This window comes from Lactuca virosa, chromosome 6, assembly GCF_052849685.1.
Source record: "Lactuca virosa cultivar CGN04683 chromosome 6, Lactuca_virosa_CGN04683_v6, whole genome shotgun sequence".
In the NCBI taxonomy this organism is placed as follows: domain Eukaryota; kingdom Viridiplantae; phylum Streptophyta; class Magnoliopsida; order Asterales; family Asteraceae; genus Lactuca; species Lactuca virosa.
Genome location: NC_136431.1, coordinates 226,739,731 through 226,742,044, shown reverse-complemented (window position 1 = coordinate 226,742,044; position 2,314 = coordinate 226,739,731). Strand labels below are relative to the sequence as shown.

Genomic DNA, 2,314 nt, shown 5'->3' with positions numbered 1-2,314 from the left:
GTAACATCCCCTTATGGTATTTATCACAATATTGTCTGCTTTGGGCACCCGACGCAAAAAAACTTCCCAAGGGGTCATCCATCCCTGAATTGCTCTCGCCTGGGCACACTTAACTGCAAAGGTCTTATGCGATCTACTGCCATCACGACTTTCAAATGTGTTGTGACGGGGAAAGGTATCCACACCCCTCATAATGAATGCTTAGTTCTCCTTTCGAGCCGATTTGGGATCAGGTTCAACCCACCTTCACCCCCCATTATAGGGTTCGGCGTCCCTGTCGAACACATGAACCTATGCCCTAACTCTTATACCATTTCTCTATTTGTGTGTGTCATCCTTGCGCAGGGGCCATTATAATCTTCACTATATTAATCCAATTTTATCGGATGCCCCTATTTGTAACATCCCCCTCTGGCACACATGACAATATTGTCCGCTTTGGGCTCCCTATACAAAAACTTCCCTGGGGGTAACCCATCCCTGAATTGTTCTCGTCCGGGCACACTTAACTGCAGAGTTTTTATGGGATCTGCTATCCTCGCAACTTTAAAGGGTGTTGTGACAAGGAAGGTATCTACACCCCTTATAAGGAATTCTTAGTTCTCTTTCCCAGCCTATGTAGAATCAGGTACAATCCACCTTCAAAGGTGGGTTGCACCTAATCCCACATCAGCTGGGAAGGAGAACTAAGCATTCCATGTAAGGGGTGTAGATACCTTCTATGACATCCCCATTTTCAAGGCCAGAAAAGACCGATTTTTGTTTATGCTTTATAAAAATCAGAGTACCTCTTTTAATAAAAAATGTTGCAGAATTTGTTCCCAAAAAAACATGATAAATACGTTATCAAAGCATTTCCGAAGAAATGTATTTTAATTCATTTTCAAAACATTTGGGATGTCATCGTGAATACAAAAACATAAGCATAAACAGAACTTACATTCATTTACACTAGTGATCTACATCTCTTTTAAATCTCTCAGTGTAAAGTAGCTTCATATCGACACCTGTGATAGAAATAAGTTGGAGTGGGTCAGGTTGGAAAACCTGGTGAGTACATAGGGTTTTCAACCCACAATAATATAATTATTATGTTTAAACATCAAACAATCAACCCAATTACCCATCCCCATTATCTTCTTTACTCTTAAGGATCTACCCTAAGAATCAACTATTCCTCGTTCATTCATTCCTAAGGATCACCCTAAGGAATCGACACGAAGTCCATCGTCACCGGGGTTTAGGCACTAAGTCTGCATAGTCGACAAGATTTATACAACAGGCACTAAGTCCGCATAGTCGCCAGGGTTTAGGCACTAAGTCTGCATAGACGCCAGGGTTTATACAACAGACACTAAGTCCGCATAGTCGCCAGGGTTTGGCACCAAGTCTGCATGATCGCCAAGGTTTAGGCACCAAGTCTGCATGATCGCCAGGGTTTAGAGTACACCAGGTGAACACATCGTTCACAACACCTACAGGTTACGAGCCTGCTAGTGTACCACTGGACTGTCTAGAATAGTCTGTGGTTGTCATCCATACTCTGCTAGATGACGGGGCCAACATTTGGGAACAAGGCTTCTCACATCGTCCACCGCTCACCCTTACCTCATGGTCTATATCACCTCTCAACTCATCATCCAACTCATATTTCATCTACCCATGTTTTACCCAACATATTATGTAGATAAAAATACATATACAGTTTAAATCATATAAAACTTGTATAAAATCGTTCATCCAGCCTAGATAGCAAGTATACAGATAATATGCACACATAACACGTAGTTTATATAAAATACTTCATATCTATGTGTAAGATGAAAGTAACTATGCACTCACTTGATAAGGTGGTGACTCGGTACTCGGACAGCGCTTTGTTTACTTTAAAATAATATCCTTCGACGAAACCTAGTATTATTACCACTAGAATTTAGTCTAATATTTACCGTGACTAATTATTAGTCTTATTATTATTATCATTATATAAGCGTTTAAACAATACTTTCCAACCACTATGTACAGATAGGGGCCAGACATAAAACACCGGAGGGCAGGACCATTTTGGCATATAACACTTCTGAAATCCAACAACCCTATGCGGCCCTTTAAACCAGATTTCTCGTACCGTGAGTAGTTAAAAAGATATTATAACGACACTTATATAAGTCATAATAATAGCTCAATTATTTATTATAAGTTCACAATAACAATACTAATTTTAAATATAAGCTATATTAAAATAGGTAAACATAACTTACTTACAAGGGGGTTTTAGCTAGGAGTCGGGCTCTGCCGGGGAAGAACTTCGTCG

General features: G+C 40.0%; 1 non-coding gene across 1 annotated transcript; it reads right to left on the bottom strand.

Moving 5' to 3' along the window:
- Positions 1 to 299: 299 nt before the first annotated feature.
- Positions 300 to 403, bottom strand: LOC145122946 (U6 spliceosomal RNA). Its single transcript, XR_013714832.1, has one exon. It is a non-coding gene; the product is annotated as a U6 spliceosomal RNA (small nuclear RNA).
- Positions 404 to 2,314: the final 1,911 nt, after the last annotated feature.